The following is a 17,672-nucleotide window of genomic DNA, read 5'->3' as shown; positions in this document are numbered from 1 at the left end:
TTTTTGATGCCCCCGAAAGTCAGCAGGGCTCCTCTTTTGGGGGAAAAACAGGGGCATGGTCAGGCACTTCAGTCAAAGATAGTAACCATCATCCATCCCTCGTTTGGCTCTCCATAAGCATAGGGCCCAGCTAGCTTTTAGGTTTTCCCAGTAGCTGTCGCCCAAGTAAAATAATCCTGCAGCAATCTCCAGTCCTTTCCAACCCAGTTAATGTCAGGCAGCTGTGTCAGGATTCCCCCAGCTATCTTAGGTAATGTCAGGCAGCCGTGTCAGGATTCCCCCAGATATCTTAGGGAAAGTCAGGCAGCTGTGTCAGGATTCCCCCAGATATCTTAGGTAATGTCAGGCAGCTTTGTCAGGATTCCCCCAGATATCTTAAGACAAGTCTCCTTCAAGATGTTGAGGAAGCTGTCACAGATGTTTGTATGCAGGTTTGTCCCCTTCCTCATTGAGCAAGAGGTTTTTACCCTATAAGCCACACCCCTGAAATATTGAGATCAGGAGGTAACTTATTAGCAATGAATATTCATTTGACCTTTACGGTACGTTCCTCCTCCAAGGTTCAACCTCCCTCTACCAATAGGCTCTGGGAGTTCAGAAGTCGAATTGATGCAAAGGATAGACCCGCCCACCAGAGTTACCATTTAAACATTTTAGATTTTTCCCCCAAAAAGTCGCAACGTAACAAAAATATGCAATTTACAAATAAACATAATGATATCTATATATTTATGTTCCCCTAATCATGACGGATCTATGAAAATTATTTTTGTTTCGGCAGGGTATTTCACCCTTTACACATAAATTATAATAATGATGAACGTGACATTTTCTGCCCAGATATCTAATAAGCCACTAGCTCCCCAAATTTTTGATTCTGATTTTTTTTTGCCAAATCCAGAAATACATTTTAGGTTCTAACAGGGTTTTCAGATTCAGATACAAATAACATCAAAATAACAGGTTTGGTTTAGAATAAGCTTTGAAATGACATATTTTCCATTTTCATAGTTCAAACGTTACTGGGTAAAATGTCATTTCTGATACAAGCCTATGCCGCATATTTACATATTTATGTGTAAGTTTCATTTCTCTTGAAACATGTGTCCCAGGCCTCTCTGCTCTCTGTTGACATTAGCCTGGTATACAATGAACAAACATTCCAGTGAAGGCAAAGGCTCAGTTAATGGATGCTGAAGAGAATGTATCCCTCAAGCCAGATGGGTCTCTGATGTCTTGTGACACTCTTAATGGTAGGCCATCACCCAGTCAGGCAAGGGATAGTCCACACAATTTCTTAAATTTGGGGTATCTTACAAAATTCATTCCACTTAATAGCAGTCTCTCTGTTTATTCAGCTCCCCAATACATTCCTGTCATGCAGAAGCCAAGCCCTTCTGCCGGGCCTGGAAGGTTCAAAATAATTGTCTTTCAGGGGGACAGCAGAGCATAGCACGTAATGGGGGCAGGTGGTTTTGAATCTCAGTGTGAAAGTCAGCTCCTATGACCAAGATTCTGTACTTTGCATGCCACAATATCTTTCTTTAGACATAAGGTCTTCCAATTGCACATCACTGTTCATTTTTTCATCATGACATCATTATATCATCCTTCTTAGCAACATTTATCTCTGTGTCTTTATTATTTCAACTCCATCACATGCAAGGCCCCAGTAGAAAGTATATTTATGTTTGTTTACAAACAGAATTTTTTATGTGGCAGATGCAAGTTAAATGATGCTGTTCATTTGTGCATCCACAATGTGCCCTTCCAATTCCTCTCTGGAATCTGGATTCACCTTTCACTTACTCCTTGTTTCAACTGCAGAAATATGTGTATTTGAATTTGCTAGGCACATTCGCAGGGTTTAAGTTTTAATGCTGGTTTATCACTCTGCCAGTTTACCTTTCCATAAGATAATGCATTTAGCATTAGAGGCCCATCCTGGCCTTTCTGTTCAATTTCTTGGGGCTGTCATTAAACCCCACAGCTACTCAGATGATAAGGCCGGTGTGGAGAGAAGTGTTGCTGGTCAGATGTTAAGGCCAGTGGGGAGACACTGAGGTGTGGCTGCTCAGATGTTAAGGCCAGTGTGGAGACACTGAGGTTTGGCTGCTCAGATGTTAATGCAAGTGGGGAGACACTGAGGTGTGGCTGCTCTGAAGATAAGGCCAGTGAGGAGACACACAGGTGTGGCTGCTGTGATGTTAAGGCCAGTAGGGAGACAGTAAGGTGTGCCTGCTCAGATAATAAGGCCAGTGGGGAGACACTGAGGTGTGGTTGCTCAGATGTTAAGGTCAGTGGGGAGACACTGAGGTTTGGTTGCCCAGATGTTAAGGTCAGTGGGGAGAGAGATGTGGCTGCTTAGATGATAAGGCCAGTGGGAATACACTCAGGTGTGGCTGCTCAGATTTTAAGGCAAGTGGGGAGACACTGAGGTGTGGCTGCTCAGATAAAAAGGCCAGCGTGGAGAGACTAGGTGTGTCTGCTCAGATGTTAAGGCCATTGTGGGGAGTCACTCTGGTGTGGTTGTTCTGAGGATAAGGACAGTGGGGAGACACTGAGGTTTGGCTGCAGAGGTGTTAAGGCCAGTGGGGAAACACTGAGGTGTGGCTGCTCAGATGCTAAGGCCAGTGGGGAGACACTGAGGTGTGGGTGCTCAGATGCTAAGGCCAGTGGGGAAACACTGAGGTGTGGGTGCTCAGATGTTAAGGCCGGTGGGGAGACATTAAGATGTGCCTGCTCAGATGATAAGGCCAGTGGGGAGACACTGGGTTTGTTTGCTCAGATGTTAAGGCCATTGTGGGGAGACACTGAGGTGTGGTTGTTCTGATAATAAGGCCAGTGGGGAGACACTGAGGTGTGGCTACCCAGATGCTAAGGCCAGTGGGAAGACACTGAGGTGTGGCTACTCAGATGCTAAGGCCAGTGGGGAGACACTGAGGTGTGGCTACTCAGATGTTAAGGCCAGTGTGGAGACACTGAAGAGTGGCTGCTCAGATGATAAGGTCAGTGTGGAGACACTGAGGTGTGGCTGCTCAGATGTTAAGGCCAGTGTGGAGACACTGAGGAGTGGCTGCTCAGATGATAAGGCCAGTGGGGAGACACTGAGGTGTGGCTACTCAGATGCTAAGGCCAGTGGGGAGACACTGAGGTGTGGCCGCTCAGATGATAAGGCCAGTGGGGAGACACTGAGGTGTGGCTGCTCAGATGATAAGGCCAGTGGGGAGACACTGAGGTGTGGCTGCTCAGATGATAAGGCCAGTGGAGAGACACTGAGGTGTGGCTGCTCAGACGTAAAGAGTAATGTTCGGATCCAAAGTTCCTGTAGTGTCTCTCAGTTACAGATTCACAGATGTGAAGGTTTCTGTCTATAGTGTATCTCAGGTACTGATGCTCAGGTGTGAAGGTTCATTGAGTGTCTCCCAGGTATTCATGCTCGGATGGGAATGTTCCCGTAGTATCTGGAAGGAATAGATGCGCGGATGTGAACTTTCCTGTAGTGCCTCCCAGCTATAGAGGCTTGGATGTGAGGCTTCCTGTAGTATTACACATGTATAGATGCACAGATGTTAAGGTTCCTGTATTGTCTTCCCGGTATGAATGCTCGGATGTGAAGTTTCCTGTTGTATTTCCAAGGTATTGATGCACAGATACTGCTACTGCCCAATACTGCTGTCCAGATGTGAAGGTTCCTGTAGTGTCTCCCAGGTAAAGATGCTCAGATGTGAATGTTCCTGTAGTATCCCCAAGGTATAGATTCTTGGATGTGAAGGTTCATTTAGTGTCTCCCAGGTATCTCTGCTTGGATGTGAAGGTTACTCTAGTATCTTACAGTCATAGATACACAGATGTGAAGGTTCCTGCAGTGTATCCCAGGTACTGATGCTCAGATGTGAAGGTTCCTTTAGTATCTCCAAAGTATAGATGCACAGATGTGAAGGTTCCTCTAGTGTCTCCCAGGTATAGATGCTCGGTTATGAAGGTTCCTGTAGTATCTCCCAGGTATAGATCCTCGAATGTGAAGGTTCCTGTAGTATCTCCCAGGTATAAATGCAGGGACGCGAAGGTTCCTCTAGTGTGTCCCAGACAATGATGCTCAGATGTGAAGGTTCCTGTAGTATCTCCCAAGTATAGATCCTCGAATGTGAAGGTTCCTGTAGTATCTGCTAGGTATTTAATGCAGGGACACGAAGGTTCCTCTAGTGTATCCCAGACACTGATGCTCAGATGTGAAGGTTCCTGTAGTGTCTCCCAGGTATAGATGCTCGGTTATGAAGGTTCCTGTAGTATCTCCCAGGTATAGATCCTCGAATGTGAAGGTTCCTGTCGTATCTACCAGGTATAAAAGCAGGGACGCGAAGGTTCCTCTAGTGTATCCAAGACACTGATGCTCAGATGTGAAGGTTCCTGTAGTATCTCCCAGGTATAGATCCTCTAATGTGAAGGTTCCTGCAGTATCTCCCAAGTATAGATCCTCAAATGTGAAGATTCATGTAGTATCACCCAGGTATTTAATGCAGGGACACGAAGGTTCCTCTAGTGTATCCCAGACACTGATGCTCAGATGTGAAGGTTCCTGTAGTGTCTCCCAGGTATAGATGCTCGGTTATGAAGGTTCCTGTAGTATCTCCCAGGTATAGATCCTCGAATGTGAAGGTTCCTGTAGTATCTCCCAGGTATAAATGCTGGGACGCGAAGGTTCCTCTAGTGTATCCCAGACACTGATGCTCAGATGTGAAGGTTCCTGTAGTGTCTCCCAGGTATAGATGCTCGGTTATGAAGGTTCCTGTAGTATCTCCCGGGTATAGATCCTCGAATGTGAAGGTTCCAGTAGTATCTCCCAGGTATAAATGCAGGGACGCGAAGGTTCCTCTAGTGTATCCCAGACACTGATGCGCAGATGTGAAGGTTCCTGTAGTGTCTCCCAGGTATAGATGCTCGGTTATGAAGGTTCCTGTAGTATCTCCCGGGTATAGATCCTCGAATGTGAAGGTTCCTGTAGTATCTCCCAGGTATAAATGCAGGGACGCGAAGGTTCCTCTAGTGTATCCCAGACACTGATGCGCAGATGTGAAGGTTCCTGTAGTGTCTCCCAGGTATAGATCCTCTAATGTGAAGGTTCCTGTAGTGTTTCCCAGGTATAGATGCCCGGTTATGAAGGTTCCTGTAGTATCTCCCAGGTATAGATCCTCTAATGTGAAGGTTCCTGTGGTATCTCCCAAGTATAAAAGCAGGGACGCGAAGGTTCCTCTAGTGTATCCCAGACACTGATGCTCGGTTATGAAGGTTCCTGTAGTATCTCCCAGGTATAGATCCTCGAATGTGAAGGTTCCTGTAGTATCTCCCAGGTATAGATGCTCGGTTATGAAGGTTCCTGTAGTATCTCCCAGGTATAGATCCTCGAATGTGAAGGTTCCTGTAGTATCTCCCAGGTATAAAAGCAGGGACGAGACGGTTCCTCTCGTGTATCCCAGACACTGATGCGCAGATGTGAAGGTTCCTGTAGTGTCTTCCAGGTATAGATCCTCTAATGTGAAGGTTCCTGTAGTGTTTCCCAGGTATAGATGCCCGGTTATGAAGGTTCCTGTAGTATCTCCCAGGTATAGATCCTCTAATGGGAAGGTTCCTGTAGTATCTCCCAGGTATAGATACTCTAATGTGAAGGTTCCTGTAGTATCTCCCAAGTATAAAAGCAGGGACGCGAAGGTTCCTCTAGTGTATCCCAGACACTGATGCTCGGTTATGAAGGTTCCTGTAGTATCTCCCAGGTATAGATCCTCGAATGTGAAGGTTCCTGTAGTATCTCCCAGGTATAAAAGCAGGGACGCGAAGGCTCCTCCAGTGTATCCCAGACACTGATGCTCAGATGTGAAGGTTCCTGTAGTGTCTCCCAGGTATAGATGCTCGGTTATGTAGGTTCCTGTACTATCTCCCAGGTATAGATCCTCGAATGTGAAGGTTCCTGTAGTATCTCCCAGGTATAAAACCAGGGACGCGAAGGTTCCTCTAGTGTATCCCAGACACTGATGCGCAGATGTGAAGGTTACTGTAGTGTCTACCATGTATAGATGCTCGGTTATGAAGGTTCCTGTAGTATCTCCCGGGTATAGATCCTCGAATGTGAAGGTTCCTGTAGTATCTCCCTGGTATAAATGCAGGGACGCAAAGGATCCTCTAGTGTATCCCAGACACTGATGCTCAGATGTGAAGGTTCCTGTAGTGTCTCCCAGGTATAGATGCTCGGTTATGTAGGTTCCTGTAGTATCTCCCAGGTATAGATCCTCGAATGTGAAGGTTCCTGTAGTATCTCCCAGGTATAAAAGCAGGGACGCAAAGGTTCCTCTAGTGTATCCCAGACACTGATGCGCAGATGTGAAGGTTCCTGTAGTGTCTCCCAGGTATAGATCCTCTAATGTGAAGGTTCCTGTAGTGTTTCCCAGGTATAGATGCCCGGTTATGAAGGTTCCTGTAGTATCTCCCAGTTATAGATCCTCTAATGTGAAGGTTCCTGTAGTATCTCCCAGGTATAGACCCTCTAATGTGAAGGTTCCTGTAGTATCTCCCAAGTATAAAAGCAGGGACACGAAGGTTCCTCTAGTGTATCCCAGACACTGATGCTCGGTTATGAAGGTTCCTGTAGTATCTCACAGGTATAGATCCTCGAATGTGAAGGTTCCTGTAGTATCTCCCAGGTATAGATGCTCGGTTATGAAGGTTCCTGTAGTATCTCCCAGGTATAGATCCTCGAATGTGAAGGTTCCTGTAGTATATCCCAGGTATAAAAGCAGGGACGCAAAGGTTCCTCTCGTGTATCCCAGACACTGATGTGCAGATGTGAAGGTTCCTGTAGTGTCTCCCAGGTATAGATCCTCTAATGTGAAGGTTCCTGTAGTGTTTCCCAGGTATAGATGCCCGGTTATGAAGGTACCTGTAGTATCTCCCAGGTATAGATCCTCTAATGTGAAGGTTCCTGTAGTATCTCCCAGGTATAGATCCTCTAATGTGAAGGTTCCTGTAGTATCTCCCAAGTATAAAAGCAGGGACGCGAAGGTTCCTCTAGTGTATCCCAGACACTGATGCTCGGTTATGAAGGTTCCTGTAGTATCTCCCAGGTATAGATCCTCGAATGTGAAGGTTCCTGTAGTATCTCCCAGGTATAAAAGCAGGGACGAGAAAGCTCCTCTAGTGTATCCCAGACACTGATGCTCAGATGTGAAGGTTCCTGTAGTGTCTCCCAGGTATAGATGCTCGGTTATGAAGGTTCCTGTAGTATCTCCCGGGTATAGATCCTCGAATGTGAAGGTTCCAGTAGTATCTCCCGGGTATAGATCCTCGAATGTGAAGGTTCCTGTAGTATCTCCCGGGTATAGATCCTCGAATGCAAAGGTTCCAGTAGTATCTCCCAGGTATAAATGCAGGGACGCGAAGGTTCCTCTAGTGTATCCCAGACACTGATGCTCAGATGTGAAGGTTCTTTTAGTGTCTCCCAGGTATAGATGTTCGGGTATGAAGGTTCCTGTAGTATCTCCCAGGTATAAAAGCAGGGACGCGAAGGTTCCTCTAGTGTATCCCAGACACTGATGCTCAGATGTGAAGGTTCCTGTAGTATCTCCCAGGTATAGATCCTCTAATGTGAAGGTTCCTGTAGTGCTTCTCCGGTATACATGCTCGGTTATGAAGGTTCCTGTAGTATCTCCCAGGTATAGATCCTCTAATGTGAAGGTTCCTGTAGTATCTCCCGGGTATAGATCCCCTAATGTGAAGGTTCCTGTAGTATCTCCCAAGTATAGATCCTCGAATGTGAAGGTTCCTGTAGTATCTCCCAGGTATTTAATGCAGGGACACAAAGGTTCCTCTAGTGTATCCCAGACACTGATGCTCAGATGTGAAGGTTCCTGTAGTGTCTCCCAGGTATAGATGCTCGGTTATGAAGGTTCCTGTAGTATCTCCCAGGTATAGATCCTCAAATGTGAAGGTTCCTGTAGTATCTCCCAGGTATAAATGCAGGGACGCAAAGGTTCCTCTAGTGTATCCCAGACACTGATGCTCAGATGTAAAGGTTCCTGTAGTGTCTCCCAGGTATAGATGCTCGGTTATGAAGGTTCCTGTAGTATCTCCCAGGTATCGATCCTCAAATGTGAAGGTTCCTGTAGTATCTCCCAGGTATAAAAGCAGGGACGCAAAGGTTCCTCTAGTGTATCCCAGACACTGATGCTCAGATGTGAAGGTTCCTGTAGTGTCTCCTAGGTATATATCCTCGAATGTGAAGGTTCCTGTAGTATCTCCCAGGTATAAAAGCAGGGACGCGAAGGTTCCTCTAGTGTATCCCAGACACTGATGCTCAGATGTGAAGGTTCCTGTAGTGTCTCCCAGGTATATATCCTCGAATGTGAAGGTTCCTGTAGTATCTCCCAGGTATAAAAGCAGGGACGCGAAGGTTCCTCTAGTGTATCCCAGACACTGATGCTCAGATGTGAAGGTTCCTGTAGTGTCTCCCAGGTATATATCCTCGAATGTGAAGGTTCCTGTAGTATCTCCCAGGTATAAAAGCAGGGACGCGAAGGTTCCTCTAGTGTATCCCAGACACTGATGCTCAGATGTGAAGGTTCCTGTAGTGTCTCCCAGGTATATATCCTCGAATGTGAAGATTCCTGTAGTATCTCCCAGGTATAAAAGCAGGGACGCGAAGGTTCCTCTAGTGTGTCCCAGACACTGATGCTCAGATGTGAAGGTTCCTGTAGTGTCTTCCAGGTATAGATGCTCGGTTATGAAGGTTCCTGTACTATCTCCCAGGTATTAGTCCTCGAATGTGAAGGTTCCTGTAGTATCTCTCAGGTATAAAAGCAGGGACACGAAGGTTCCTCTAGAGTATCCCAGACACTGATGCTCAGATGCGAAGGTTCCTGTAGTATCTCCCAGGTATAGATCCTCGAAAGTGAAGGTTCCTGTAGTATCTCCCAGGTATAAATGCAGGGACGCGAAGGTTCCTCTAGTGTATCCCACACACTGATGCACAGATATGAAGGTTCCTATAGTGTCTCCTAAGAGGAAATGGGTGGGCTGGCTGGAGGAACTGGAACCCAATGTGCTCGAAATGTTACTACATGAACTAGAGGATGGCTGGTGCCTGATACTCGAGTGTATAAATGCGTGCTGGGAACAGCCAGTGTACGGCATGTGTGGCTGAACATACTGTGCAAAGCCGGTCTGGGGATGGAACTGAGTGACGCTCAGTGTGGTATGGCACTGATATGTGTTAAAAAAGTTTCCCGGAATATGAGGGTCTGCCTTTTGCAGATGAATGTACTCCACAGAACATATATGACACCCGGGCGAGTAGCCAGATTCACCCCCACTGTACCAACTACCGGCCCGTGGTGTAACATTGAAAATGAGGATATTATACACATGTTCTGGTATTGTGCATGGGTGAGGGCTTTCTGGCAACAAATGCAGCTGGAATGTGTTGGGGCACGACACAGATGGGACCCAGCGGAATGCTTGATGGGAATATACTCTAGACGTAAGAAATATAGGCATGTAGTCAAACTGATGGATTTAGTATGTGTGTTGGCTAAAAGACGCATTGCCATGGCTTGGAAGCTGAAAAGGGGGGGGCCACAATACTCTCTATGGTATAAAACTCTCATGAGATGGAGTGCGGCGGAAACCAGTGTCTGGCATAGAATATTAATATGCAGGCGGGGGCGCTGTTGCGCACGAGCAAAATGGCCACCTGATTTCAGTGCTCCCGCTCCACCGTACTATCCTGTGCTAATTCATCCGTCCTGAGGCTGTCTAAGAGGCCAGGAAGCTGCGCTGCCAACGAACCAGGCGCTTGGGCATAACGAGTGAAAATCCTGGTCAAATACGACCTGAATCCGCTAAAATATGGCTGTGGGGAAACTGGCCGACACCTGGCGATGAGGCGATCCGGCTGTGGGAGCCGCATGAATCCACCCATTCACCGGGGACGCAGGAGTGGTGCGGGCCACAGGTGGGAGGAGCCTGCTGCGGCAGTTCGCGCATAGGCTAATTCACTGGCTCGGACTGATACTGGCTGAGAGGACTGCAGCTCCTAACACTTACCGGAGGTCCCCGTGCTCATCTGACACCCGTGTGGTGCTCCAGCTGGAGAGATACAAAGGTGGGGGAAAAAACGCTCTTTGCCCTCCCATGCACGGCGATCGGACGAGATTTCAAGGCAGGTCCTGAACAGCGCAACGGGCGCTTCAACTCCCTGGCCCACGCTCATCCCCTAGTAAGGTACCGGAGGGGCGAGGTAGGAGTGGAACATAGTGTGGCGGGCTTGGCCCTGTTGTGCCTGGGTCTCCCGCCCTAACCGCGGTTCGGCCTTGCGACTGCCGCGGCAATAAATACTGGTTGCCGGCCAGGAGGGCCATCGCCGTTGCCAGTGGGGAGAGATATGCTAGGCTCCGTACATGCGAGGCCCGCCGAACGTTGGCGAGTGCAACAACATCCTGCCGTGAGGCACACTGACCCCCGTGGAGGACACGCACGGTGCGGCCAGCCCTCAGGGGCATTGCGGATCGTGCCGGGGAGACGCACTATAACTTCAGGGGGTGCTGCATCTTGATCATCTGTTGTATGGGAGCTGCACCACTACTTCACGCCTAGGTATTAAGGCCTCCAACTACCTGGAGGTGCGCAGAAACTGCCCCCACGGCCTTCTACCACTGGGAAAAAGAAACGCCAGTGACGCGCATAGGCTCTGTAATCAAAGACTGCATTTGAGGCCACGAGATACTACAACCATATATTAAATACGTGGAAGGGCACAGTCCATTCGTGCCAACACGCTCTGGAGATATAAAACGCAGAGAAAACCACAGATGCACCTAGAACCCCATTTCTACCTGGGCAGGCGAATTACGTGGTGACGGTGCAAGCACCTATAGAAATCCCTGTCTTAACATTAACACCGGTGCAAGTGGGTATGGCACACTGCTCTTCGCTGCCATGGGGGAACCACATAAAGCAGGCAAGACATCCAAGACCCCTGGTAGCAAAAAGACAGGCCCAATGGACACCTACACTAGCAGCCAGGGCCAAACTACAGCAGCGGATATACACTCAGAACCCACTGCGACGGGAGAACATGAAGGAGGGGAACGTGAAGACAAACTGGCAACGCTGGTGCAAAATGGGTTCTTGGCAGTAAATATGAAGCTGGATGAAATAGTGGTTACTATAGGCTCCATGAGGGCCAGAATAGACAAAGAGAGCGCATGCGTCACAGAAACTGAAAATAGAATACGCGCTAATGAGGATACTATTGCTCACCACAGTCAAGGCATTTCCCAAATTAAAGAAAAGATAAGCAAGCTGCAAAACAAATGTGAAGACCTCGAATCCCGATCAAGGAGAAACAACGTGCGAGTGGTTGGCGTAGCGGAATCCTTTGGAAAAAACCAAATGGAGAAGCACCTGGAAGCACTGTTCAGATCCCTATTTGGTCCTGATGCATTCTCTGATAATTTCCCGGTTGAAAGAGCACATCGTACGCTAGCGCCGGTGCCTAAACCTGGTGCACCACCACGTACGATAATTGCACGTCTCCTGCACTACAGAGACATAGACACAATCCTTCGCCTGGCAAGGGAGGCTGGTACGCTGCAATTTGAGGAAAACCGAATACATATATACCCAGACTTCTCCTCTGCGGTTCAGGCAAGTAGACGATCATACGAACCAGTTAAGAAACTCTTGAAAACGCTCCAGATCACATACGCCTTAATATTCCCAGCCAAGATGAGGATTCAACATGCAGGAAGAGCGCATTTTTTTGAAAATCCGACTGAATCCTTAGCATACATAGAGTCCTCTATACCCCTTCCTCCCAGAGGGGGCAGACCCGTGAAAAACAATAGACCCCGTCCAGCTGATTAAGGTTGTGTACTGAGTGCAGATGTGGCTTGGCTATTTGATCCTTCTTTGACCCGAAACGAGGCTGGCGGCTTCGAGGACGGCCCCATGTTCTATGGATAGGTGTGGTGGTGAGACCCAGAGTTGGCGGTCATGTGGAGCAACATGACTAGCCCTGGAATACTCCACAAGTTGAAGTGAGAGCATCGTCAAGTTGGGGGTGATGATGTGGAAGGGAGGGTGGGTAGAGGGTATATAATGCTTTGTTGTTGGTATGTAGACTTATGTTTTGAAACAGTGACTGGACCCCATGGTATGGAGCCCCGTCCTGAGGAGGGTATGAAGGAAACATATTGTTTGTTATTAGTTAAATCAGTGGTTACACAGATGCTAGCACCACCCACACTATACGTATATTATGTTGTCAGGTTACGAGATACAGGCAAAACATTGCCCCGTGAAGCATCAGTGACGGGCTACAGGTTAAACTACTATCATGGAATGTCAGGGGTCTGAATAATTGATTGAAGACTAAAGTCCCTCCGAAGTCGCTACAACCTCTGAACCTGTGTTAGGCTTATTCAAGGGGCCCTTATAAAGGATTCCCTTAGATCTAGAGGGGCCTCCAGAGTTCCTCACTACCTCTTTGTTGGGAGAAGGTTGGGTTTTGGGCCTCTTGGTTGGAGGGGATGGAGATAAGCAAGGTACATGCTTCTCTTTCCTCTTAGATCTACCCTTAACTACTTTAGGAGTTTCACTCCCAAGACTAGGATTTGAGTTGGAGTCTTCAGTAGAAGGTCCAACAGTCTGAAGGTTTTTGGCCTTAAACGTTTCTTTTCTGGTTTTCCACCAGCACTGAGAATTACCAGTTCTCTTAGGCCTAGTTAGGGGTCCATTTGGTCTATCCACCTCTTCTTCAGAAGCAGGGGGAGTCACAGACTCTAAAACTGGGGGAATAATGATGGAGCTTGGTTCGGGCTCCCATTTCCCTAACATTTTAGCCTGAAATTTGCCTGGGTCAGAGGTCAACTTACCAACACCAGGGCTTGTAGTGGGGTTCTCTGTTGAGGTTCCACAGGCTTGGAGTGGTTCCTTAAGGTGGCCTCTCTAGGCAATTTGGTTTGGTTCTGGGTCTCCAGTCTCTTCGGAGGCATGGGTTCGAATCCCACCGCTGCCACCAGTGTTAGGCAGAAACCTGTGCAGTTCCCTCAGGGACCACTGCAAAAAGCTTAAGACTACAGGTGTTAGCAGTAAACCCAATTGGTAGCAGTCTGTACCACCCAGATTTACCTGGTAGCTGTGGCTGAGCAGTCAGACTTCTCTCAAGAAGAGTTAGGCAGTATATAGAGTATACACAATAGGTACAAAAAGACAGTAGCATAAGCAAACACTGACCAGAGCTTTGGTATAAAAGTATATAATTATTTATTTAAAAACACACTTGTAAAAATACACTGGCACTAATATGTCAAGCAAGTTCAAACACAGTCATTAGAAGTATATACAACTCCCTGATTAATTATTCGGCAAGTCTTAGAAAAAGAACACCACTTATTATCCAGGTAAGCGCTTAACCAAGATGACACTCCAATAATTCGTTTAGAAAGGGAGAGAAAAGGCAGAGCATGGAAATAACACAGTACCAACACTTTTAAGTACCCACAGATAGTTAGAAAGGCAGGGTCTACTGTAGAGCAAAAAGTTCATAGGCCAGGCCCACTCTTGGAGAGAGCAAGGCGGAATGTGCCCAAGATCACACAGTTGAAGTACACTTTAAAAGTCTTTGCAGATAGTTCAAAAAGGGGTTGCATCAGTTCAGAAAGGTAATGTTAACGGGTCCGAGGTCACCCCAGGATAGAGAGTCAAGGATTTACGGGACACCTTGAACAGTCTGTTGCAAGGGAGACCAGGCGGGACACAGTACCTGAAATGGTGAGAAAGCTCCAGCGGGGGCAGTTGTTCCTGGCAGCGGGTGCAAGTCGGTGCTTCGTCCAGGGGAAGAGAAGATCTCGACGTGGAGGAAAGCTGGAGGTCGTTGCACTGCCAGGGAAGAAACCAGCCGCAGAGTTTCCCGGTTAAAAGGTACTACCCTTTTATTTGCGGCAGTGGTGAAGCGTGGCTTTCCGGCCGCCGGGGTACTTGGCACGGGCGATTGGACAGCTCAGCTTCTCCCTCTTCGGATTCTTTAGGTCATGTGGCGACTTCTGAAGTTCCAGTCCCCAAAGCCCTGCTTTTATGCAGCAAAACCCCCATTCATCAGCCTAGCTGTCACTCAAACATGCTAAGTGGTGAGCCGGGAGGCTCACCACTGGGCCAATCACACAAGAGTGTGACTTGAGTTGCCAAGGCAACTCAGTCCAGGGTGCCTAATCCCCTTCCCACACATCCTGTTAACCCCAGACAGAGTGGCACCATTTGGAGGGCTTCTGTGGAGAAGCCTGCCAAAAAGTGGAACAAAGGGCTCGACTTGGGTTAGAGTTTCAGTGGCGAACACAAACGCCATTTTAAAACCGAGTCCTGGCAAAAAGACCCAACCGGGGAATAAATATTAAATAAATAACCCGGCGGTATCTTTAACATTGCAGCAAAAAGGGGTGCGTTTAAAATGAATTAGAAAATCCCATAGGAAATATTCCAGTGGAATATTTCGCGTGGTATCCACTGCCACCAGCCAGAAACTCGACAAGGGGGGACTGGACAGTGCCCCCTTGGAAAACAGACCCAGGGCAATCGAATTACCCCTACGAGTACTTCCACAATATTATGGTTTGTACTGGTTCTGTTCACAATTTAAGACTAGTAAAGCCAATGGTGACTTTACATGTTGCAGGAAACACACACAATAGATACAACCAACCTGCACATACATCCCAAAGGGGGCAAGCTGAGGTTTCACACCAATTACTCATCCCAGTCCAGGGGGGTTGTTACTCTCATTCATCCTGGCATAGGGGTCAAACTGTTGGGCCAGAACATTGACCAGCCCGGCAGATATGTACTGGTTTGGGGTGACTGCTGGCCAGGAAATGTTATTGGTTAACACATATGGACCAAATGGTGACGGCCCTGCTTTTTACATGGATATGTATCAGTTAATTGTTTCAATCAATGTGACCACTATAATATGGGGGGGAGATTTCAATGTGGCCATGTACCCCAAACTGGATAGGTCCAGCGTTATTGTCAGCGCACCTACCAAAACTGCTGTTACCCTGAAACACATTCTATCACAACTTTCTCTTGTTGACGCTTGGCGTGCTGCATCCGGACAACAGGGGATACACATACTACTCCTCGGTTCATGACTCTGAGTCTAGAATCGACTATTGGTTTACCTCCCCTGCTGTGGTTACGACACTGAAAACATGCGAAATACTATCCCGAACACTGTCTGATCATTCCCCTGTCATGATGGAGGTGGAGGTTGTTGATTCCCCTGGGACAGTTAAAAGATGGAGAATGCCGGGAGGAATGCTGGGAGACCCTGGGGTAGTGGAGGAATTACATATAGAAATCGCAGAGTTTTTTGCCAACAATATTGGATCTGTTGACAGATACTCCACTGTCTGGGAATCCTTTAAGATTTGGAATAGGGGCACCCTGATATCTAAGTCTGTGGGTCTCCTTAAAAGGGTTTGCGCCGAGTTGACCGAAACTGAACGCAGATTGGGGGAACTTGAAAAGACTTACACTCACACACAAGACAAGGCAATACTGGCTGAAATCCAGACTCAGCTAAAAGAATTCAACGCGTTGGCCACGAGAGAAGTGAGCTATATGGCGGCTCCGGTCCGTGCCCGCAGATATGGTGAAGGGAACAAGGCTGGGAGGACACTGTCCAACCTACTCAAACAGGATAGGCAACCCAAGCAGATTACGAGCATACAAACATCACAAGGGGGGGTTCTTCTGGGTGAAAAGGGGATCAATAACGAATTTGCTAAATTCTACCAAGAACTATATAGAAACAAAGACACCAAAACAGACACTGAAATTAAATCCTACCTGGAGGCACTCTCCATGCCAAAACTATCTGAGTCTCGACTGGCAATGGAACAACCTGTGACAGCTGAAGAAATTGCTGAGGCGGTTCAAGCGTTGGCGTCGGGTATGGCTTCATGGTCGGATGGATTGGGGGCCGAATTCTAGAAAGAGTTCCGTGAGGAGCTGGTACCAGTGCTGTTGCAGGTTAGGGAGGAAGCCCTCCAGAGCAACATACTGCCGCCGACAATGAGAGAGGCAGTAAAAACCGTGCTCCCTAAACCTCAGCGGCCCCCCCAAGACATATCTTCCTATAGGCCCCTTTCCCTTATAAATACCCATGCCAAGATATTTGCAAAAGTACTGGCCAATCGGCTTCTCCCAGCAGTCCTGACACTTGTCCATCAATTCCAAAACGGATTCATCCCCACAAGATCTACGGTCCTCAATCTCCGTAGACATTTTGTCATTATGGCACAGATAGATCCTGGAAGAAGCGACTTGGGTTAGAGTTTCAGTGGCGAACACAAACGCCATTTTAAAACCGAGTCCTGGCAAAAAGACCCAACCGGGGAATAAATATTAAATAAATAACCCGGCGGTATCTTTAACATTGCAGCAAAAAGGGGTGCGTTTAAAATGAATTAGAAAATCCCATAGGAAATATTCCAGTGGAATATTTCGCGTGGTATCCACTGCCACCAGCCAGAAACTCGACAAGGGGGGACTGGACAGTGCCCCCTTGGAAAACAGACCCAGGGCAATCGAATTACCCCTACCAGTACTTCCACAATATTATGGTTTGTACTGGTTCTGTTCACAATTTAAGACTAGTAAAGCCAATGGTGACTTTACATGTTGCAGGAAACACACACAATAGATACAACCAACCTGCACATACATCCCAAAGGGGGCAAGCTGAGGTTTCACACCAATTACTCATCCCAGTCCAGGGGGGTTGTTACTCTCATTCATCCTGGCATAGGGGTCAAACTGTTGGGCCAGAACATTGACCAGCCCGGCAGATATGTACTGGTTTGGGGTGACTGCTGGCCAGGAAATGTTATTGGTTAACACATATGGACCAAATGGTGACGGCCCTGCTTTTTACATGGATATGTATCAGTTAATTGTTTCAATCAATGTGACCACTATAATATGGGGGGGAGATTTCAATGTGGCCATGTACCCCAAACTGGATAGGTCCAGCGTTATTGTCAGCGCACCTACCAAAACTGCTGTTACCCTGAAACACATTCTATCACAACTTTCTCTTGTTGACGCTTGGCGTGCTGCATCCGGACAACAGGGGATACACATACTACTCCTCGGTTCATGACTCTGAGTCAAGAATCGACTATTGGTTTACCTCCCCTGCTGTGGTTACGACACTGAAAACATGCGAAATACTATCCCGAACACTGTCTGATCATTCCCCTGTCATGATGGAGGTGGAGGTTGTTGATTCCTCTGGGACAGTTAAAAGATGGAGAATGCCGGGAGGAATGCTGGGAGACCCTGGGGTAGTGGAGGAATTACATATAGAAATCGCAGAGTTTTTTGCCAACAATATTGGATCTGTTGACAGATACTCCACTGTCTGGGAATCCTTTAAGATTTGGAATAGGGGCAACCTGATATCTAAGTCTGTGGGTCTCCTTAAAAGGGTTTGCGCCAAGTTGACCGAAACTGAACGCAGATTGGGGGAACTTGAAAAGACTTACACTCACACACAAGACAAGGCAATACTGGCTGAAATCCAGACTCAGCTAAAAGAATTCAACGCGTTGGCCACGAGAGAA

This window comes from Ambystoma mexicanum, chromosome 3q (genome assembly GCF_040938575.1).
Source record: "Ambystoma mexicanum isolate Mex_15411 chromosome 3q, UKY_AmexF1_1, whole genome shotgun sequence".
Lineage (NCBI taxonomy): Eukaryota > Metazoa > Chordata > Amphibia > Caudata > Ambystomatidae > Ambystoma > Ambystoma mexicanum.
This window is presented reverse-complemented; position numbering follows the sequence as displayed.